The 23,777-nt window shown below is 45.9% G+C and overlaps 1 long non-coding RNA gene across 1 annotated transcript; it reads right to left on the bottom strand.

The window, feature by feature from the left end:
• Positions 1-12,057: 12,057 nt before the first annotated feature.
• Positions 12,058-20,154, bottom strand: LOC115294697. Its single transcript, XR_003910092.1, has 3 exons — positions 19,428-20,154; positions 14,311-14,520; positions 12,058-12,312 (listed from the first exon to the last, which is right to left on the bottom strand). It is a non-coding gene; the product is annotated as an uncharacterized LOC115294697 (long non-coding RNA).
• Positions 20,155-23,777: the final 3,623 nt, after the last annotated feature.

Below are 23,777 nucleotides of genomic sequence, written 5' to 3'. Positions count from 1 at the left end.
AATGCTGCAAGTAATCTAAAAAAATTGCCCATGGTTTCCATTTGTTCTGCTTCATTCATTTTTTCATTTCTGGAAAAGAAAGAAAAGAGTCTAGAAGTTTCAAAGAAGCTACTGCAAAACTTTCCTATATCTCCATATCTAATTCATGAAACATAGAACTTACATTTCAGACAGCTCCAGAAGAACAGAATCTTTGCATTAACCTGCCCAATGCAGGAATCCCCCTGCAGCACTTTCACTAGGAGGAGTGGTTGCCCAGCCTTTGCTTGACTACTGCCTGACCAGGCCCTGCCTCACTGCCTTTCGGAGCTCTTTCCGTATTTAAAAAGCCTACTTATTAGAAGGTTCTCGCTGCGACAAAGCCAAAGCCTGTCCCCCAGTATTCCCTCCCCCTTTACCCTGGTTCCACTTTTTCAAGCCAACAGAGGCCTCGCTGCTTTGAAGGGGACTCTCCTGCCTCCTTCAGTTTTATTTTTCACAAGCTTGTCATTCCTCATTCCTCAAACTAGTCCTTTTAGGACCTGGTCCTAAATCTCTCAACATCTTGGTCTCTCCTCTGGAAATGTTGTAAAATAGCCAGCATTTCTTTCAAAGGTAAAACACAGAAGTTAACATAATTTTCCAGATTCCATCGAACCTGTGCAGTAAATTTGGAGCAGCCCATTCCTTACTTGGACTTTTCTTTTCTTTCTTTCTTTCTTTTAATGAATGCACCTGAAGTTACATTCATGCCTGAGATCGCAGACTCCAGTTGAGCTGTTTGGTCCGTCATCAAGAAACTAGCTTAGGCCCTTTGCATGTAAGAAAATGAGCAAATCTCACAGGAGGAACTGACCCCCTAACAGACTTTGGAGATATTTGGGAGAGCCAAGAGTAAGGAAAGGAAAGGCCTTGCCATGGAAACACTGAAGAGTCCAGGTGGTAGAATCAAGGGTGCTGGGGACGCTTCTGTGTCCCGGGAAGATGGGTGTGTGCGGCCGATGAAGAAGGCCGTGGAGGAGTCTGTGCTGGGCACAGACAGGCCTCTGCGCACGCAGCCGCAGCTCCAGATAACTGAGCTTTTGCACTTTTCACTTCTTGCTCCCTGTTGCTCAGGATTGGTTGGGAGCCAGCAGGGCTTACCTTTCCATCTTGTCCCTGCCAGTGTGCCCGACTTTGCTAAAAGAAAATGAATACTCAGACCTCAGGGTCTCGTCCCCTGTGTCTCATCGCCTCCGGGTCCGGGAGAGCCTCAGTCAGGCCTCCTGGCAGCTTCTCTCTAATCCAAGGAGGACCCAACTCCAGACTGCCTCTCCTCCCACTGGCCTTTCCCTCCCCAAGAAGGCAAGGCCATCAGCGCCCCAGGAGGGCAGGTGGGGCCCGGAGGCTGTGGTGACTCCACCCTTTAGCTGTGACCCTGGGGTACACCACGTAAGCAGGGGGCAGATCAAGGAACTGGGGCCCACTCTAGCTGTGCAGATTGGCCCTCTGTTGTTGCCTCCAGACCGGAAAAAGCAGGCATATTCACAGATGGGCCCTGCCTGAAATCCAGGAGCGGTCTAATTACAGAGCTACGGCTCTCGGTTTTCTCGGTTACCCTAAATCCTGGCATAAACCATAGTGAGTAAGTCAGGAACTAAACAAACACTGGCTTTCAAGGGAGGGAGGGGGTGGTGTTGGAGAAGAGAGTGGGGGAGGGTGGAAGCTCACTGAACTTCTATTGGTAGAGGAGGAGCATGTGACCTGAAACACGCTAGGATTTTTTTTGAGCACACAGAAGTTTCTTCAACTGGTTCCTTGTCAGTGGCCCTGGCCTACCTCACCTTTTTGGGGCTTTGTTTCCTATTAATCTGTCTCATACAATGTCAAATCCGTTCGGGAGGAGATTACGTGTATCCTCTTACACTGCCATTCTTCCTGGCAAATTAAGTCACTGAGGAGATACAAAGCAGCCTGGTTTGTCTTAACTTTGCCACCCTATAAGGCAGCGAGAAGGTGTTGATGGGGAGGTGCTTTTCGTCTCTTTGGTTCAGCCCTGCTGGAAAGTAGGTCTCCCCTTTACAAGTGTACAGTGGAGCCCAGGGCCGGTGGTTAGAAAACAGAGTGGAGGAGAGCCACATGTGCCCTCTGCCCCAGGCCCCTTGGACATAAAGAGAGTGACTGAGGACAATAAGACCCCCTCAGTGCTCCCCACTCCGTGCACCCTGGGCAGAGGCATACCACACATGTTGCCCTCCCTGACCCACTCAGGTTTTTGTAAGGTTTGGGCTGAACTGTTACCTTGTATTAACTTTTAATTTGTGTATCATATCTCTGAACCTCAGCTGTACCCCTCAGAGCTCACCTCTGGGCTCAAGATGAAAAATAACACCTCCTGATTGAATGAATATACCCATAAGGGTCACTGCACTCTTTCACAAAGAGGAGCTGGGCCCTCAGGGGGTGTTTCCACAGACTGATCAACACGGGGGAAGCCTTCCGGAAAGCTGGAGTAAAGAGGTGGGTTTAGGGGCGCCTGGGTGGCTCAGTCCGTTGAGTGGCCGACTTTGACTTGGGTCATGATCTCATGGTTCATGGGTTCGAGCCCTCTGTCAGGCTCTGTGCTGACAGCTCCAAGCCTGGAGCCTGCTTCTGAATCTGTGTCTCCCTCTCTCTCTGCCCCTCCCCTGTTCACACTCTGTGTGTGTCTCTCCCTTAAAAATAAATAAATGTTAAAATTATTTATAATAAAAAAATAAAAGAGGTGGGTTTATACTATGTTCGACTCTGAATCTTTACACTCTGGGTTGGAATGTCCCTCAAAGGTCATTTGTGAACAGTCCAGTGATTTGAGATCTTAAAAAAATGTTTTTCTATGGCAAATTTCAAGCCAGTACAAGGGAGAAGACAGATCTCATATATCTTCTTCCACTTAGCTTTAACAAAGGCAACTCTTGACTGATTTTGTATCACTTATACTCCTTTCTAGTCTATTCATTAGGCAACCTCACAGCCAGGATTATAAACAAAACACGCCAAACAAACAAAACACATCGTGTCATTTTGTTCCTAACTATACGGTGCATATCTCTAGAAGATAAATTTTGTTTTAAATAATCACTTCTATGGTCTCATCAAAGTGCTCTGACCTTTGAGGCAGACCCTGAGGGTTGATGAGCCCCTTAAGATAGGCCTCCGGGAAGCCCCTATTACTTTCACATGGGACACCATGGGTGCACCAAAATCTTACTTTATGTCCACCCTACCACTCTTCCTCTCTTCCCAGTCACCTGCTTTCAGGAGCATTGGCTTTTTACAAGTGGTTTACATGTATAAATTTGGAACCAAGTCTGGTTTAGAATCCCAGCTCCAGCACTTCCTTGCTCTGTAACCTTTGACAAAGTACTTAACCTTTCTGTGCCTCAGTTTCCTCAACTAAAAGCTAAGCCAGTTAATAGCATGTGCATACTTCATAGAGTTGTAAGGATTAAATATATTAAAAATAATGTGAAGCTCTAGGAACAGCACCTAGCACATAGAAAGTACCAAGTGTTTGCTTTCATTATTATTCTTTGCTTAGTATATGCACCATTTCTACCAACAGGATAGGATTTAACCTATATCCTGAATTAAGTGACAAAGAGTAACCCATCATATGTATTTTCGGAAGCATTTTTATACATTTTATCAAGTGCAGTCTTGCCATAATCTAGGATGGTGCAGGGAATTTGGAGGTGTTAATGCAGAGCAAAGGAGTGCAAAGATTCCGCTCCAATTAGCCGTGTTCATGATGAGGAGAAACTAGAACCAAACAAATGGCTAACCAGAGAGAGTTGGTTAAATAAAATATAGCATATTTGTTCTGTTCATATTTGTTCATCTTACAATGATCTATCATTGTAAACGAAAACGAGCATTTAATGACATAAAAATTATTCTGAGTAAAGTGAAAAAGGAGCGGTGCCCGGGTGGCTCTCTCAGTTAAGCATCTGACTCCTGATTTCTGCTCAGGTCATGATCTCACAGTTCATGAGATCAAGCCCCACATCGGGCTCTGTGCTGACAGAATGGAGCTTCCTTGGGATTCTCTTCTTCTCCCTCTGCCCCTCCCCTTGCACACTCTCTTTCGCTCTTTCTCTCTCAAAATAAATAAACATTTTTAAAAGAGAAAAAACTAAAGTAAAAAAGAAAAGTTACAAAAAAGCATGTCAACTATGAATCTACTTTTTTCCATTTTGGTATACTAGGCTTGTTAAAAAGGCCAGAAAAATACACATCAATATATTAATGTTATTTCACAAAGGAGCAACAAGAAGTCATTCCTCCTGTATTTGAAATTTCTTCTTTTTTAATTAACAAATAACCTTTTTATTATATTGGTAGCATTTACATTTCTTCATGGCATTTAATAATAATAGATTGTGTTTGAAATTTCTGAATGCTACATAGTGAATATATATTACATTTACAATAAGGAAAATTTGTCCTTTAAAAACAGGATAAGTAATTGTACATGCAACATGGCTTAGTTACATAGAAGATCTATGAAAACAGCGATGTTAATAGAAGGATTGTGGATCATTTTTTCTTTATATATTTTCAGGCTTTTCCAAATTTTTTATTCTGAGAGCACAATGTTGCTTTTAGGGAGATGGTTCATATAGGGAAACTGAGGCACAGTCGGCAGGCTGGAAGGCTCTTTGGTTCCAAACCAGAGCAGGTGTTCACACTTTCCCCAAAAATGCCCCTATCGGGGTCTCTTCCTGACCCGTGACTTGAGGTGGAGGCTATGACTGTCACACAGTCACAGTCTTTAAGCCTCTCCACTCTGAAGAAATGGGCTGCGGGGCCCTGTTGTTCGGGGAGAAGCGGTGCCCTGGCCATCTGTAGGGGCAGGAAGCCAGCCCTCCGCTGTACCTCCCCAGATCCCGAGGCAGCAGCCATCTCCCTGCCCCAGATACCAGCTGTGAGGGAGGAGTCAGCCTTGCAGGCAGACGTGTCCCTACGTGATAGCACCCAGGCCAAATGTTTTTGGGCCTCCCTGCTCTACCTCCCCAACCCAAAGTGTCCCCAAAACAACACAAAATAAAAATAAAGGCAAATAGAGGTGGGGAAGAAGAAAAAATGGGAAAATGAGAGACAAGTATTTTCCAGATCGAAGCGGTTGGATCTGATAACAACCCAGGAAACAGGCAGAAGGGAAGAGGGTGTTGTGGCCCAAAGGGCAAAGCTGTGGATTAGAAGTCACAGACCAAGAGTCCCTGTGTCACCCACTGTCCAAGGCACGTCCCCAACCTGGAGGAGTGCCTCTTCCACCAGAGGCAGGCGTCACTAACGGTGAGAAGGGCTCCTTGCTGGAAAGGGCGCCCCAGTGCATGTTTGGCCAAGTCCCCACAGGAAGAGTGGTTGGTTCATGGCCTTCCCACACACACCTGTCTGGATTTGCTTGTCGTCACCAGACTCACTGCTTCCGGATGTGCCCATGAGGAATTAACCTCCCGCTAGGTGAAGGCACACTGGGAGGCTCCTGCTGGGCTGGTAGGCAGCCCCTGGCCTGGCCTGGCCCTGTGTCAGAGACCGCGGCAGACCTGGACTACCTTCAAGGCAGAAGGGGCTCAAAGTGGCTCGGTGGCCCAGGGATGTCCTCCAGTAAGTCCATGCTGCCCAACAGGACATTCACATACCTGTCCATGGGCCTCAGAGTAAAGTAGTCTTTGGGGATTTTTTTTCCCCAGGTGGAATGGAACCAAAAAAACAAAAACAAAAACAAACAAACAAAAAGTAGCAATGGTCTCTTGCCAGTAAAATATTATTTACAGTTCTGGCTGTCCTAAAGATGACCCCAGTCACTTACCTGTCTTTGGACAGGAGAGGGGCCAGCAAGGAAATATGGAAAGAGAACACCACTGACAATTTGGATAGTAGGAAAGAATCATTCTTCCTTACTCCCTAGCTTCCTAAGTTTTCCTTTAAAATCCCTCCAAACCCTCCCACTGGCATCCATTCAGCTTTGCAGATTGATTCAGGCTCTAGCACTGGGCATGAGTTGGAGGAGGCTACTACAAAAGAGCAAGACTTGATCCTGGTGACTTCATTCCAGAGGGGGTGACAAAAGCCACCTCGCAGGATAGTCACTAGAACAGGTCAGACAACACGTTCTGAACCAAATTGTGTTGATATAGCCCATGAGCATGCTGATTCTGAATCAACACCAACCCCAAACAAAACATATAGACAGAATCATAAAATGGACCCCTGTTGGTAGCAGGCTGTGGCGATAGTGAAGGTGTTGCAGGGGTGGCCCTCTACCTGAGGATGGCCACTCGGCATCGTGCCTGGACATTTCAAGTGTACGCTAATCTCCAAGCAACAGCACCTAGGATATTTTTAAAAAATGTATCTGGCAGTGTTTATCTATGTCCTACCCTGAAGATAAACAGAGGAGAGAAGATAGTTACTGGGACCCAAAATTTACTTCAATAGCGTGCAAGCTGTTTCTGACAGGGTGCACCTGCAGGCTTCAGATAACCCCCGGGTCCACCTCACACTTGCTGAGTGTATCCTTTTAGTTGACTTTATATTTCTGTCTCTCTTTTAAAGGTCCAGTTAGAGCCCTGCTCCTGCTCCTCCTTAGTGACGTCTCCAATTGCTCTTACAATTCCAAGTTGGTATTATTCAAATAAAACTAGTTCATGATTGGGACGCCTGGGTGGCTCAGTCAGTTGAGCGTCCGACTTCAGCTCAGGTCATGATCTCACGGTTTGTGGGTTTGAGCACCATGTAGGGCTCTGTGCTGACAGCTCAGAGCCTGGAGCCTGCTTTGGATTCTGTGTCTCCCTCTCTCTCTGCTCCTTTCCTGCTCATGCTCTCTCTCTTTCTCAAATAAAGGTATTTTTTTAAAAACTAGGTCATGACTGATTAATATTTCATGCGTCGTATTTATGTTTCTGTTGCAGTTCCAGAGGGTGTAGCAGATGACACTTCTGTGAGCCTCATCATGGGGCCTACACTAAGCTGACAATTCTGTTACCAGGAAAATAGTGACAGACACTGCTCCAAGTACCTGGTGTTCATCTCTGCTCTGCTGTTTACCTCCCTGTAAGTGAGCCGTCAGGAACACCTGCTTAGCTGCTTCGGAAGGCCGGTAGGTCCCACCTAACGATAATCATGACATGCCGTAGCCTAGGCCAATTAGATATTTGAATTACATCATTCAAGCTCACATTCATCAGCCAAAGGAGTACAATCAAAACAGTCATTATTACAAATCGTTGTTTTTATAGTCGGTGGTAATTGCACAAGATATGTGTGACAAACAACATCTCTGTGAATGACAATGACACAAAAACACAAACACACCTGCAAATGTAAGACTGAAATCTACATGCTAGCCTCTTCTGGGAGAAGAATAAGTAGGGATGCCTGGGTGGCTCAGTTGGTTGGGCATCTGACTTCAAGCTCAGGTCATGATCTCATGGTCCTTGAGTTTGAGCCCTGCATCGAGTTCTGTGCTGAGAGCTGGGAGCTTGGTGCCTGCTTCGGATTCTGTGTCTCCTCTCTCCGCCCCTCCCCAGCTTGTGCTCTGTCACTCTTTCTCTCTGTCTCTCTCTCAAATATAAATAAACATTAAAAAAAAAGCAGCAAACTGAATTTTTTTATATTTATACACTAGTTCCAAAACTAATGGTTAATATGTTTGCCTTGTTCTGAGATTTAGAATTATAATCTATTACATATCATGCATATGAAATTGATAAACTACATTATGTGCCCCAAAGCTACATATTTCTATGTAGACACCTCTATTTCAAACATTTTTTTTAACATTTATTTATTTTTGAGAGAGAGAGAGAGATAGATCATGAGTGGAGAGAGAGAGGGACATACAGAATCAGAAGCAGGCTCCAGGCTCCGAGCTGCCAACACAGAGCCCAACATGGGCTCGAACCCATGAACTGTGAGATCATGACCTGAGCCGAAGTCAGACACTTAACTGACAGAGCCACCCAGGCGCACCCTGACACCTCTATTTCAGATAGAAATATATAACCAAACAAATAATTCTTCACCAGAATGAAAGTGAACTCAAAGGCAAGAGCAATTAACTGGCTAAGTCTTTCCTCTGTGCTAAGTGTATTAGTCTTTGTTTCCTGTGTACTTCATATACTTCCTTCCTAGATACACTGAAGGGAGGTCAGTGTGAATTAGAAGTCTGATACAGGGCATTTAAAACTTACTTTCTAATACATAAACAAAAGTTCCATACTCCCAATATTAAGTTAGGCCTTGTCAAGCTAGTCCAGTATAGTTTTGCTTTTCACCCCTAATTTAAAATGATTTTTAATTCAGGGGCACCTGGGTGGCTCAGTCAGTTAAGCTTGTGACTTCGGCTCAGGTCATGATCTTCAGGTTTGCAAGTTTAAGCTCCGCATCGGGCTCTGTGCTGACAGCTCAAAGCCAGCAGCCTGCTTCAGATTCTGTGTCTCCCTCTCTCTCTGCCCCTCCCCCTGCTCAAACTCTGTCTCTCTCTCTCTCTCTCTCTCTCTCTCAAAAATAAATAAACATTTAAAAAAATTTTAATGATTTTTCATTCACCTATACAAGAGCCAATCAAGAGAAGTGGTCTTGGCTTTGGCATACAAGGAATTGCTGTAATCATTTACATATAAAAGGGCATTTTTTAAAGGCCTTAGGAACTCTCTGAAGTGGGTAAGTAGTACTTGTTTCCGGTTCCTCTGGATGCTCTAACAAATGACCACAACACAGAAGCTTAAAGACAAACAGTGTCTTACTAGAGTTCTGGAGGCCAGAAGTCTGAAACCAATTTCACAGGACGAGGTGTGGACCTGGAGGGGTCCTTCTGGAGGCTTTAAGGGTGAGTGTTTTCTTGCCTTTTCTAGCTTCTGCAGGTGACCCGCATTCCTTGGTCTCCTGACCCCTTACTCCCCCTTCACCCTCTTGCTCTGCCCTCACCCTTCTCTTTCCTCCTTCACCTTCTAGCCTTCCCCTGAAAGGACTGACCTTGCGATTACAAGAGCCCCCCTGGATAAGTCAGGCTGATCTCCCCACCTTGGGGTCCTTTATTCGTCACCCCTGCAAGTCCCTGTTACCATATGAAGTCCCAGAGATTGGGACACGGACAGCTTTGGGGGTGGCCTTGTTCTCAGGGCGTTTACAGTGAGATGGACCAAGGATAAACTTCAGAGCGGGGAGCCGTAATCACATCTGAGTCCCCTGTCCCAGAATCCGAGATGGTGCTGAGTTGGCAGTGGCAAGACCTGAGCTTCCCCATCACGCTGCCACAGCCACAGAAGGGTAGCTGGGGAACCAACCGATGGGTGTGCTTTGAAATCCTGGATCTAATTTGCTAACCAAGTGACCTTGGCCAAGTGGCTTAACCAACCTGGGGAGTAACCACAGCTCCCGGGGAAGGCCTGTCCCCAAGAAGAAGTGAGTTACTGTACGTGAAGCACCTGGCAGAGGTGGTGTTTGGAAAATAATTGCCACCCCTGTAAACCCTGTTTGCCCTTCCTATCCCACCCTCAGTGAGGAAATTATGCCTGTGGTTTCTTTATAATTTCTAAAAATTAAAAGCACCTTGCAAATATAGATTTGTATGATTATAATAGACAAAGCAAGGTCAGCTTACCCTCTGATCATCTCTCTCCTAAACTGAGAGCACAGCAAAGGCATAGAAAGCGGTGGCTCTCCATGTCATTAGTTAGGTGAGTGACATCCATGTAGAGAAGAGCTTTGGGTATAAAGGGGGCAAAGTGATGAACGAGAAGGAAAAAGGAATATGAGCGAAGTGTGGGCTCACAGGCTCCGAGAAGATGGGAAGGACCATTTGAACCCACTTTGCCCTGGATAGCACACTAGATGATTTAAGCACGTCAGTTCCTTGCATTTCAGGGTCCGCACCTGTAAAACAAGCATTATGAAGAGTACCCCACCTCGCGCTAATTATATACAAATAATAATTTACATACAAATTGAGACAATGTGTGTGCGGTGTCGCATAAACGGTTTTTTGGCCCACAAATCTAAGGTGACATCAAACTGCATTGTTACAAGATATGGTCAGGAGAGGCAAAAACTGTCGCCCAGCTTCAAACTGTGCCTTCCGTGTCAGTATGGGAAAAACAGGCAACACAACTAAGAAAGAAACTGCAAGAATATCTGTCAACAAGCCAGTTATCCCCTTCATCCATAACCAATGCCAGCACTTCCTTCTTTAGGACACGCCATGAGCCGTGAGCATTTGTACCCAGAGGCCTTACAAAGAGGCAGCCTGCCAACTGGGTCCCTCCCTTCTAAGGAAAATGGCTTCAAAATGACTGATCTTGGGGCTTACTGCTCTCGGGACACCCCACAGTCCCTGTAGAAGCAAAAGGATCAAAAGCAAGCAGCTTACTTTTCCCTCAGTACCCAAGAACTAAGGGGAAAGTCACTCCAGCATGAAGCTCTCTGGGCTTTGTCGGTTACAGAAGAACCTGGAAGCAGTGAGCCTCCACTCACGGGGCCTCCACTGGCTTCATTCTCCGGTGTTAGTCTTATTCTTAGTAACCAAGCAGTTTTCTTCTAAGGATCAAATCTCATGGTTTTCTTTTCTGGCTTTGCTCCAGCAATTTTCCTGGGATAGCCCTAATCCCTGGGCCTCAGTTTCCTCACCTTCTCATTAGGTGGGTTGTGCTCAGTTGATCACAGATAAGTGGGATTTTGTACTTGCAATCTTCTAGTACAACCAGCTCATTTTGCAGATGAGGAAACTGAGGCCAGAGAGAGGAAGGGACGTGGCAGAGGTGGCCAAGAGCTTGGGTGTGAATTTCTGGCCTTTGTCTTGCCTCCAAAGCTAGTCAGCTCCTCAGCAATGCAGGGACAGAGATTATGGCTTCCTGCCTTTTGAATCCCTCCAGATACCCAGGCCCATGGAGGGAGGAGGGTCTGTAGACATGTATTGGTTGGTGGACCTAACTGATGGAGCACAGGATTGGTGGATTTGAGTTGGGGAAAATTGTCAAGAGTGATCGGGACTGCAAAGCATGCCCACATGGGCAAGTGTGGGGCGTGGGGGGAGGGGGTGTGGTTCTGGACAGCTGGGGACCTTGGTCAAGTTTCTTGACTTCTCTAAGTCTCCATTTCTTCACCTGTAAGATGGCGGTGACCATCTCCGCTTGGTTTGAAGATTTACTAAGCCCAATATGTGCAATAGGTAGGAGTTGATTTTTGTTGTGGTCCTTATTATTGTGTCATTATAATAGGGGCAAGTACACGGTCACTATGGGAGGTGGGGAAACAGGGAAAATGTCATGGGAAGGTGCTGGGAGAGCACAAGGAAAGTGGTCCCTTGCCACTGCTCCCAAGGTTGGGTGGCACGGTGGGCCTGCAGGAAATTCCGCTGATTTTGGTGGAGAATGCGAGGCAGCAGGGAAATGAAATGACTCATTCCTGGTGCACAGAAGACCTTCAGCTCATCCACCTGTAAGGAGCGTGGGAGCCCCACCCCATCACCAGAATGGGTGGGACCGCCCCTCTGTATCTCCACTCATGGAATGAGCGGTGGATGACTCTTTTTGGACCGTTCCAACACTGTGCTCAGTGTTGCCATCCACCCGGCTTCCCCCTGTGACCAGAGGGGCATGATCCCACACTCGATGTGACCTCCCCTCCTAGAAACGGCCCCCCCCAGCATGCTGGTTCATGATGCATGGTCACCCCCAGCAAAGCGCTCTAGAGGATGGGAGGCACATGGAGTTTCTGCTGGGAGGGCCATTCAGCGACATGGAAACTGAGAGAGAGGATGCAGACACAGCTGGTGGGGCAGAAATCCCCTGTTACTCCAGAGGAAAATGGTGACAGAGAGAGAGATAGCTTCCTAAGGAATTGAGGAAATCTCACCTCTGGGGTCAATACATAGGTATGAATGCCTCTGTTGGCTCATTTCTGGCAAAATGGCCCTGGCTAACAGGTATGGTTTGGCACATATGTGTGGGTCTTCCAGGCCCTGGAGTGAGGCCCCTCCAGGGGTCAATCTTGTGGGCAATCATCACGTGATCCTGTTCTCAGTGAACCTCTGCTTATCACTGCAAAAGTGTCAGCTGATCATTAAGCAGTGAGATCATTACCAAACCAGAGGGGTCTGCCATTTTAATGGAGGCGGAGTCAAGAGGGAACCAAGTAAGACCGAAGAAATTGGCTCTGGAATCCAGAAGACTTGGGTTTGAAGCCCAGCTGTACCGTTGCCTTGGACAAGCTGTGCTTCTTTGCCGGAACTCAGTTTTCTCATCTGCGACATGGGAATAACAATCTTTCTTGTCCGCTGCAGTTGTGGTGCGGCTCGAGTGAGATACGTATCTGTAAAGACACTTGGCTAACTGTCAATGCTGTACACTTAGAGCAGACATTATTGCCAGCCGTCCCCCTCGCAATTTATTTCAAGAAGTGTTAAAGTCGGGAAGGGAATTCTCCGCTGTACCTCAGACAGCCCTGCACCCACCATGTCACTTTGGGAGAGCAGGCTTGCCTTCTAGTCTCCAGCCAGGGTAGCCCTTCCAAACTGAACAGCTGTATGCTTGCTTGAAATCTGAAACCCTCCAACCTGATGGAAATAAAGCCTTTCCATTGAATCAGAGCAAGCCTGCTAAAAACGGCCCCTTTCAGGAGGCAGGGAGGTGACACCTCTGATGGTTGGGTCCTGTGTTGGTCCTTGGGCCACTAAGTCATTCCAAAGGTTTCCATGGGACCCTTTTCCCACCTGGATGGCCCTGAACCTTCAGGAGTTCCTGAACATGAGAGAAAAATAAGTTAATGACTCTACTAGTTTCTTGAGGCTGCTGTGTTGGCATGGCAGTGAGAGTGGCTGAAGGGGACATGCGTGCGCGCGTGCATGTGTGTGTTCAGGTGAGGGAGAGAGGGCAGGCAGGAGAAGGGAGGAGGGGGAGGAGGCTCATTCGGTCTTCCATTCAAAAATGCTGTTTGACAGTTGCCTGTATGTAGGTTCTATGGTGGATAAGGAAGATGGGATGAGAGGGAGGGAACATGAGGCGGGGAGGGAGAAAAGGAGCTCAAAAAGCAGGTTATTTGATAGAATAATCTGAGCCATAGACTCCTGGGCAAGTGGACAGGAAGGAGAGCTTCCCCCCGAGAAATCCTGTCAGGGTCTGTACGGGAAACCTCTCTCGTCAGATCATTTTACCCTCCTGGGTTTCTTCAACCAAAGACATATGTACAAGGCAATTACAAGGGCTCCTGCATGAAAAGTAGCAGAAGCCAATCCTAATTCCTGACCCTTAGCAGGTGCTCAGCAAAGAGAAATGGAAGACCTATCACTTCTTGGCCTTTTGGCTAAGATCAAGCGTAGAAATGGAAGAGCAGGCATCAGTCCTCCAGACAAAGCTGAGTCTGGCTCCGAGCCAGTTTTAGAATCTTGAAGCCAAACCCAGAGAGGCCTGGGACTAACTCTCGAGTGGGAACCATTTCTATAGATTCAGGAACACACTTTGCACATGGACTCTCCAGTGGGGAGGCAGATAGCATAACCTATTTCAGTAATTTAACAGCAAAATGTCCTTCTCGGAGATGTGTGCAGGGCATGCGCTAGGCCTTGCTTTACCCATTCTCAGACCCCTACTAGGAGCCTGGGGGGATTCAGCTCTACCCAAATGACCTTTATGGACAGTATATCCTGTGTACGGGCAATGCAATGAGTACTAGACCTACACCATGACTACAATCCATTCCCTGCCCTTCAACAGCGGTCAGCTCAAAGGAGAGGGGAGATCCTATTTACAGATGAACAAACTGAAGCTATATGTGATATCATTAAAACATACATTAGTTATTTCTTTCACTCATTTATTCAGAAGACTTTCATGGAAGCAACATGAGGTGCCAGGCCTGGTCCTGGATGCTGGAGGCTAATACAGGGAAAAGTTAGGCATGTTCTGCCCCATAACAGGACACCTACACAGACCATGACAAACAAATGGAACATTTTGGAATTTATATTTTGGCCGTGCACTGGAGCCCTGTGACTTTTATCTGTGTAGCTTCAGGTTCATCACATATATATATATATATATACGTCATTCAGAGGGGTAATGAGAAAATGCCACATGTGTGTGTGCACACAAAGGTTCCTGAAATTGCTGCCTCAGATCTCAGGGAGTTGGGGGGAGAAGGATGGCTGGAGAATGGTGTGAGAAAAGGCAGCCCTAGCCAGTTTAAGTGATGATGTGTTACCTCAGGGAGAGGGGGGGCATATAGCTGAGAGCATGGGCTGGGCATTCAACCTGCATCAGGACGGTGGTCAAGAGCATGGACCAGGGACAGTCCATTAGATCTGCCACTTACTAGCTGTGTAATCTTGAGGAAATGGACTAATCTCTTTAAGTCTCAGCTTTCTGATCTGTAGAATGAAGAGTGTGTTGCATCTCTCTCAAGAATGAACAGACATCACTGTGGGGGTTCACTGAGGTACTCTGTAATATCACTGGTGCCTTCGAGGAACTCAGTAAGCGCTTGTCATTCAGCAGCAGTGTCATCGTTATCAAAGGTGTCCCCCTGGGAAGGAGTAAGAAAAGGTGACAGTGAGTGTACACGGGGATTTTCTTGGTCAGGGCAGGCGTGAGTGGATAGAAGACTCCCTCCTTATCTCTCTGGGGACTTCAAGCACCCGTAGGAGGAACCCACATCATGGAGGGAGTCACAGAATTATAACCTCGAACACTCATGTACCTCAAGAGATTCACTCATCCAGCACACTGCAACTAGATTCAAAACCAGTTCTGTACTGGCCTTACGGAAGGGACATGCTGCACTATAGATCACTGGAGTGACTAGTGCAAGTTCATAGATCTAGTAAGTTTCAAAGATAAGTTGATCCTAATGTGTTGGGTCCAATGCTCCTTCCATACATGATTCAATTTGGTGACCTTCCTGAAACATTTTTGGTTTTTTGAGCAATTTGAGAGCAAGGTGTGCATAAAATGACAAGGTGCTAAAGGGAAGCCTAAAGAGGACTGACTTTAATTCACACCAGCCTGGGGGACGTTCCCTATTGGTGAGTCACAGATCTCCTTGACTTTATCCTGTTCAGCATTTTAATGAAGATGGATAAAGCAGGCTTATCCAAATTTCAAGTAATGTATCACTAAGGTGCTGAATGACAAGAGCAAGGATCCAAACTCAGTGGACCTGAAGGAAGGACCCAAACTCTTTCTATTAGGAAGAAGTATAAATATTTATTTTCTGTCCAAAAAGTGGGGGCGGGGGTGGAGAAGAGGAAACTATATACAGCAAGGAGGAAAACTGACCTTATAGCATATCTATTAAACATGTTTGAAAATTGGGGCTCCTGGGTGGCTCAGGTGGTTAAGCATCCAACTTTAGCTCAGGTCATGATCTTGAGGTTCATGGGTTTGAGCCCCAAGTTGGGCTTTGTGCTGACAGCTCAGAGCACAGAGCTTGCTTTGGATTCTGTGTCTTCTCTCTCTGCCCCTCCCCTGCCCATGCTCTGTCTCTCTGTCTCTCTGTCTCTCTGTCTCTCTCTCTCTCTCTCTCTCTCTCTCTCTCAAAGCTGAATAAATATTTTTTTAAAAACCCTTTTTTTAATGTTTGGGAATGCATTTAACTCTCTCTGCTTAGTGCTGGCCAACAATGTAATGTGGGAGCCACCAAGCTGCACAATCCACAGGGCCCCATTTACATGTACATCAGTGAGACAGCCTTGGATATTATGGTTGCCAAAAAGCTGCAGTAAATTTAGGCTGTCTTAATAGAACTTCAGGATCATTAAAGAAATTTTCATGATACTTGTTAAAGACTATAAGGTCAGACTTTATTCAGTAGGGACTTCTACAATGGGGTTTTGTAGTAGGGGAGAGAGCTTGGGCTCCACTCCAAATACAACAAGGACGAGAGAAGATTTATACCCAAGGAGCAGAGGCAATGGATGGAAAGTTACTAAGATGAAACATGAGGGGTAGAGGGGATTCTGGCTAAACAAATTTGACAAGATTATTGCTGAAGGCAGGCCAGAGTGGCAAGAGACTGATGGTAGTGGGGGTGGGGGTGGGGATAAGGAATTGGCCCAGAAATCAAGGGTGAAGAGTTTTTGTTCAATTGATCCAGCAGAATTCTTGCTAAAAAACTAAGCAGAGATGAACACAGAATTCGAGTCAGGACCTTATTGAGAAGAGAGTTCAGAGGTGATGATAAAAGGTCTGAGAAACATGTCATGTTTATATTTCAGAAGACATTGATTGAATACCTACTGTGCACCAGATGAATAGTACAGAAAAACTAAATTCCTGTCCCAAAGAACTTTACATTCTGGTGTCAATAGAGGGAGAGACTAAAAATAAGCTAGTATATGAAAACAATGAGCAAGACAATTACAGTATGATAAATACTGTGAAAGAAATAAAGGAGGGAAAATGGTAGAGAGTTGGATATCATCTCTAGAGCAATTAGTGAGGCAGAGGAAAATGAAGTTTGGGTGTCAAAGAAACAGAGGCAACTCGGAAAATGAGGGAGAGGCTGATTATGTTGAGTGGTGCTGGGAGCACACAAGAGCACTACAGAGAAGTACCCACAGAATTTGGCAGCATCAAAGCCATCTGTGGCCATAACCCAAGAGCAACTTTGGCTGGGATATTGAGAATGGAAGCCCAGTTGGGGTGGGTTGAAGAAAAAATGGGAAGTGGGAAAATAGAAACAATCTTTTCCAGAAGTATTGTTGTGAATGGGGAGCAAAGAATGGGATGTGGCTAGTGGAGGATATAGAGTCAAGGAAGGAGGAACTTTAAAAGATGAATGGTATTAGGACACAGTTGTGTGCAGATGGGAAGGCTCTCATAGAGGAAGGGAAAGTGATGATCAGGACAGAGGAAGGAGAAATGCACACAATCTTTGAGATGGCAAAAGTGGAGATGGGTCCAGAGCGTAGGTGGAGGATTTAGCTACTGTAGAGGCAGGGAGACAGAATGCTCACTACAGAGGAAGCATTGTAACTGGAAAGAAAATGGAAAGTATGAGTCAGCTGCCAGTAGGCCTGTAAGTTTGGTGGTAGGAAGACATTAACCACTTCCATGTTCTGAATGAAAAAATGAACCTACATTTGAGTGCAGCAGAATGCAGGTTTGAGAAATAAGGAAAGTTATGAAATGAGTGGGAGAGTCTGTACCGATGGGAAACTTAGCAGGATTGCTTAGTGGAGTGTCCAACTGAGGTTCATGCAAACCTCAGATATTGACTTGGGCTAATTTGAGCAACAAATCAATTGAAAGAATAGAGAGAGTCCCCACGGTCCTTCAGGAAAAGCTGAAGGACCAGAGTACCAGGGACTCCATAGCAGAAACTCATGGACAGCAGCTTTTGGGGTGACTGGGTTCCATCCCTCCACAATCAGATTCCAAGGAAAGAGCAATGGCCAGACTGAGGCAAAGAACAATGATTTTATTGTAAGTTTCACCAAGACTGTGTTCAGTGGGAGGGGGAATACTTTATCCAGCAAAATTGTGGTCTTATTACCTAAGGAAGAGGGAAAGGATTCTGGACAGACAAAATCAGATGACCACTATGTAGTCATGAATTAAAAATAACTAGTTAGGGGTGCCCAGGTGGTTCAGTCCATTAAACATCCAACTCTTGATTTTGGCTCACATCATGTTCTCATGGTTTGTGAGTTCGAGCCCTGAATCTGGCTCTGCACTGACAGTGAGGGGCCTACTTGGGATTCTCTCTCTCTCCTTCTCTCTCTGCCCCTCCCTTGCTCTTGCTCTCACTCTCTTTCCCTCTCAAAAATAAATAAATAAATAAATAAATAAATAAATAAATAAATAAACTTAAAAGAAAACTAGTTAGTAGGATTGTGTGTTTTCTCCAGCAATACTTTTCTCTGGGGCAAGCTCAAAGAAAGTGTGTGTGTGTGTGTGTGTGTGTGTGTGTGTGTGTGTCTGTGTCATTGGGATTGAACTAAGTAAGCTTTCTGGAATAAGGAGCTTATTATAGTAATTAGAACTTACACAATTGTGGGAGGAGCTGGGGAAGTAAAAGTCCAAATTTGGCACTGAAGAGTCAGAGAAAAGCCACGATCCATCATGGGCACTGAGGAACAAGTGGGCATGTGTAGGAATTCTGCACTAAGACCACAAGGGGGCTGGTGTGGAAGTCCAGAGATGGTTGTTGGTTCTCCATCGTTACTATGTCTATGAGTTCACACCCAAGTGCCTGAGCTGGGCCTAGTGTCACTGTTGGCCAGCAGTGCTGGGAAGTGGGAAGAGAGACCCAGAAAGGGAAAAGTAAGTATAGCCTTCAGCATGTAATGGCTGCTATTTCACTCTGCCTCCCAAATCTTGTACAACCTCACTTTTGACCAACTCTAAACCTGAACCATTCAGCAAAAGGATTTTGGAAGTGTAAATAAGTAATCAATTAAAAAAATACAGCATGGTGGAGCACCTGGGTGGCTCATTTGGTTGAGCATCGGACTCGTGATTTTGACTCAGGTCATGATCTCACAGTTCGTGGGTTCAAGCCCCACATGAGGCTCTTTACTTGGGATTCTCCCTCTCCCTCTCTCTCTGCCCCTCCCTTGCTCACGTGCCCTCTGTCTCTCAAAACTGAATAAATAAGCTTTAAAAAGAAATACAACCTAGTGAGCATTATAGACAAGATTGAGACAGACAAGGATTTAGGGTTTTTTCAGGGGAGTGATTGTAATGATGGACTGTAGGATCCAGAATATGGGGGTCACCTAAACTGGCAGTCTGAAAGTCAAAGGCTATGCTAGTTAGGTGAGCTGTAGAGATAAAAAATGATAGGAAGTGGAATTTGAGATTTGGGATGTGTTGTAGTTCTCGGTGATAGGGAGGTCTAGGGCAGCTAAGGTGATGGAGACCCGCGTGTTGGGAGAATTGTTCAAGTGTCTGTTGAAGTGGCTGAGAATGGAGGTTGGAAGAGCCAGAGGAAAAGAAAGTCAGTGAGAGAAGGGCTCAAGTCATCAGTGAGCAGTTAGCATTGGTGAACACTGAGGTGGAGAGAAGCTGGAGAATTTGAAGTCGAAGGAAGAGAAATAGTTTTTAAATGGTGATCAAGCGCAAGAAGGGCTCCTACCCACTTTCTGGCCTTGAGGTGCATGAAGGTTGGGAAAAAATCGCCCAACTTAGAGAGCTGTGGGGGAAGCAGTGTCCTGAAGGGAGTGCCAGATTTCACTTAATGAAAGGAGGTGGAAAGTGCTTCAGGGAAGAGGAGAAAGGAAAGAGTGAGGGAAGAGGTGAGAATATACAGGGGAACATGGCAAACTCTCAATATGTCTTCCAAGAGGGGCAACGCAATGTCCCCGGGAGGGGTGGGGTGGGAGGGTGAGTCAGATTAGTAATTATATTAGGATTTCTCAGTTTGAAATGTCAGAGATCCAACTCAAACTTAATTAAGCAAAGGAAAGAGAATCTATTTTGCTCACATACCTGAAGTCCAGGGGGACTGCTGGCTTCAGTCTCAGAGGCCTCAGGGACCCCAACATGTCCTCAGGGTGCTCTCCTCTGCATTGGCTCCATTCTCAGGCAGCTTCTCCCCACAGAGCAGTGGATGGCTGCCCAACAGGTAGACATGGTCTTCTGCCACTGCCTCTGCCCTTCTCACACTGGTGAAATCCCAACCCTAACCATCCACTGTAGCCAGTGTGGAGGCATCTCTGATTGGACAAGCCTGCGTCCACTGCCCACTTATGGTGGACAGAACTCACCAGAACCACATGCTGGCAAGTAGGGGAATGGTTCTTGAAAAGGAAAACTGCAGTGCTGTCATCCAGAGAAGGAGGGCAGGGTACTGGACAGGCAAAACATGGGATGTCCATATCAGGTACATAAAAAGCAGGAAGAAGATGAGGGTCGGGGTGATAGTGAATCACTGCAGAGGCTGGGATTTGGACTTCTGGTGGTCACTGAGGAAAACGGATATGAGGCAAGATGGGGTTGGCACTGATAACTTCTTAGGGGAAGAAGGCTATCTTTATAGTAGTCCCAGAGCACCAAATTGGGACTTTGGGCATAGCGCCATCTAGCCGTGGGTCATGGCACAGCCAGGAAGCCAGGGCACAAGATGGCCTCTGGATGATTGTTCCCTGGCTCAGCTCCAGATAGTTTGTATTCGAGGGGAGGCAAGGAGTCCTTGGAAAATGTCGGAAGGTAGAGGAGAAATCTGGGGAGAGAAAGTTAAGAAAGATGTGATTGACAGTAGCTCTTGTCAATTTGAAGAACTGACCTGTGAAAGAAGGAGGAAACTTAAGTGGCCACAGAGCAGAATCAGAACCAATGCATAAAAGTGAGGGGGAAGTTTTGATCTGATAATTATAATTAGAACTGTCTAACAAAGAAAGGGGCTTTCTTCTGAGGTGGTGAATTCCTTGTCTCTAAATGTGTTTAAGCAGTGATTTGAACACCTCTATTCAGAGATACTATATAAAGGCTCCTGCTGTTGGTATGAGATCAAACCAGAACACTTTTGGTGTGCCTGAGTGGCTCAATCAGTTAGCTGTCTGACTCTTGATTTCAGCTTAGGTCATAATCTCATGGTCCATGAGATTGAACCCTATGTCACTGACACTGAGGAAACTTCTTGGGATCCTCTCTCTCCCCTCTCTCTGCCCCTCCTCTGTGTTCTCTCTCTCAAAATAAATAAATAAACATTTTTTAAAAATCAGAACACTTTAAAAACGTTTTTAATGTTTATTTATTTTTGAGAGAGAGAGAGACAGAGCATGAGCAGGGGAGGGGCATAGAGAGAAGGAGACACAGAATCTGAAACAGGCTCTAGGCTGTCAGCACAGAGCCTAATGCAGGGCTCGAACTCCCGAACCCCAAGATCATGACCTGAGCTGAAGTTGGACACTTAGCCAACTGAGCCACCCAGGCACCCCCAGAGTGCTTTTAAAGTAATTTGCAGGGGCACCTGGATGACTCACTTGGTTGAGCGACAGATTCTTGATTTTGGCTCAGGCCATGATCTCACCATTCCTGGGTTCAAGTCCCACAAAGGGCTCCACGCTGACAGTTCAGAGCCTCCTTAGGATTCTCTCTCTCCCTCTCTCTCTCTTCCCCTCTCCTGCTTGTGAGCTCTTTCTTTCTCTCTCACAATAAGTACATTTTTAAAAAGTAACTTCCAGATTTAAATTCTGTGACTTTATTCACACTCAGAAAGAGGAAGAAATTAACAGCCAAGTGGTGCGGTGGCTAAGTGTTGTTTTCAATATTCTCTCACTTCCTTTTTTATATTCCTTTTTTCTGTCTCCAGTCACCTCGATCCCATCCCTAGAAGTTTGATGCTCGGGGCACCTGGGTGGCTCAGCCGGTTAAGTGTCTGACTTCAGATCAGGTCATGATCTCACAGCTCATGAGTTCAAGCCCCGCTTCAAGCTCTGTGCTGACAGCTCGGAGCCTGGAGCTTGCTTCGGATTCTGTGTCGCCCTCTCTCTCTCTGCCCCTACCCCACTTGTGCTCTGACTCTCTCTCTCTAAAATAAACAAATATTAAAAAGTTAAAAAGAAAAAAGCTTGATGCTCTCATGATGCCTACCGGATTCCCACCCAGGTCTGCCTTGTAGACACAGGTCCCTGCTGCAAAATTAGTCCTCTTGTTTCTTATCAAGATGGCCAGCCTCCTATCAATAATGCAGGTATAAACAAACACTGTGAACATCAGAAACTGAAAAACTGAGCCCTGTTAGAGGAACTATAAGCTTCATTACAGTCTGTGCCATGCATTTTTAATCATTTTTTATTGTCTTTTCTGCTTACTGTTAAATGTGTTTTGATTAATCTTGTCTCTTCCATTCAGCCTCTTAGAAACTTTAGGCAGGAGTCATATGATACAACCTTCTGAATCTTCCACAAAACTTGGTATTTCAGTCATAGGAGACTAATCTATTAAAATTGAGTTGAGGGGCACCTGGGTGGCTCAGTCGGTTAAGTGTCCAACTTCGCTCAGGTCATGATCTCACAGCTTGTGAGTTTGAGCCCAGAGGTGGGTTCTGTGCTGACAGCTCAGAACCTGGAGCCTGTTTTAGATTCTGTATCTCCCTCCCTCTCTGCCCTTTCCCTGTTCACACTCTGTCTTTGTCTTTTTCAAAAAGAAATAAACATTAAAAAAATTTTTTTAATTAGGTTGAGTAAGGTCTATTCGTGAGCTAGTTTGTTCATTTGCTCAAAATCCAGGTAGATGACCACCCATGTGCCAGGAAGCATGGCAGCTGAGAGGGTATACAGGTGAGTGGGTCAGAGCTCCTGCTCTGTCTGGGGAAGAAGTGAGACAGAAAAGCACTTACCAAGAGCTAGGCATGGGGCTGGACATGTTACATCATTGTTGTTTCTTCCTCTTTGACAATGCCATCAGGCAAGGATGATTAGTTTTTAGAAGAAAACTGAGGCCCAGAAAGGACTGTCCAGAAAACGAGAGCCAAAGCTCAAACCCAAGTCAGTCTGGCCCCGTATTGCTCATAAACAAGTAAGCAAAATACAATTATGAAACAAATCTGTTTTCATAGGTTTTCACATTTTCTTTCGGGAGTCCCAGAAACAAAAGGATCTTTATATATATATATCTTTATATATATCTTTATATATATTATGATCAGATGCAGAGAATAAAGCAAAAAAACGCTTAGTTTAGTTTTGGTGGATACCAAAATGGAATTCAGCAAAACCAGGTACCGGAGTGACTGTGTCTTCTCAACCAGAACTCAAGCCGGACCCCCTCCAGTCCTGTGAGGGGCTCAGCTCCACAGAGGTGCCCCTGACAAGCTTCTGGCCACCTTGCTGCGCTGCGGGAGGGAGCCGCAGCTCGGGTGCCATCTAGTGGCGAGTCTGAAGCCTTGTTGCCAAGCTGGAGAGAAGTTCTGGATCCAACATGCTTTTGTGATAAGCAAGCAGCTAATACTCAGTTCATTGTAATGGGTGAGTCCTGAATCCCAAGTCCAGAACCCATCATAGCATCCCCAAAGGAATTAATCTTATGAATAAATCAATGCCCATGTTGTCCTCAGATCCATATCCCTGAACTCACTGGCCTCTGTCAGCCCACACCTTCCCCTCCCAGGCTTTCCAGAAAGAAATATGAATGCCCTTCTATACTCTCCTTTGTAACCACAATCAAGTTAGTTACAAGTGAAAAAAACGGGACTCAGTTAATCTACTCTGGCGGCTCCAAACCACACACACACACACACACACACACACACACACACACACACACCCAGGGTCATTCATCAGAGAGCCTCTCCAAAAGAGCCTAAACACCAGATCCAGGTGGCAAGAAAAGCAGCAGCATGAGAAGTCCAAGGAACAAAGACCACCAAGGAAGAAACTTCTGTTCTTGCAAAAGAAACCCCCATAAAGAAAACCTAGCAAACAGGAGGCTCCTCACTCGCTATTGAGACGCAGGCTGCCTTCGGAGCCTCCGTCCTGCTTTCCTGTCCCCTCTCTTTGCCTGATATGCCACATTTCAGCTCTGGCCCCATCTTCCACAGGGCAGGCAGTTGTGCAGAACCTGGTCTTGGACAGGAAGGGAGACTGGCAGCTTCAGTGGTCCAGACATGTGGGCTTGGCCTTGGAATAAGAGGTGCTGATCTACATGACATCTTGGAGGATTTTCTCCAAATACAACTGGGTGATAAAGAGTTCTCCACCCTCGTACTGCCTTTTGCACCTGATTCACCCAAGTTAGTTATTCATTGTATAAACAAATGAATCAATGTTATATGTTCTTGTGAATGCATATATTTTCATTAAAAAGCATTATTTCCACTTTAGGTCTGCTGGTAAA

Source organism: Suricata suricatta, chromosome 1 (genome assembly GCF_006229205.1).
Source record: "Suricata suricatta isolate VVHF042 chromosome 1, meerkat_22Aug2017_6uvM2_HiC, whole genome shotgun sequence".
NCBI classification, from domain to species: domain Eukaryota; kingdom Metazoa; phylum Chordata; class Mammalia; order Carnivora; family Herpestidae; genus Suricata; species Suricata suricatta.
This window is presented reverse-complemented; position numbering and strand designations above follow the sequence as displayed.